Here is a 210-nt window from a genome sequence, read left to right as displayed (position 1 = left end):
CACGAAATCTTGAATTTGTTTACGTTCTGCAACGGAGGTAGGCGCTGTGATCACGTATGATGGAGGCAGGATCTTAGAGGAGCTCCTAAATTTTCAAAGATGTTTTTCACAAAATATCCATTTATTTAAGAAAAATTTTTGCGAATATCCTCTACATTGTCTCGTTCTCAAAACGGAAAGTTCTCCTGGAGGTCTTATCTTCTTTGCAAT

This window comes from Stegodyphus dumicola, chromosome 3 (genome assembly GCF_044657685.1).
Source record: "Stegodyphus dumicola isolate Sdum_Otavi_A_Nest chromosome 3, ASM4465768v1".
In the NCBI taxonomy this organism is placed as follows: domain Eukaryota; kingdom Metazoa; phylum Arthropoda; class Arachnida; order Araneae; family Eresidae; genus Stegodyphus; species Stegodyphus dumicola.
The sequence above is the reverse complement of the archived record's forward strand: the minus strand, read 5'-3'. Positions refer to the sequence as shown.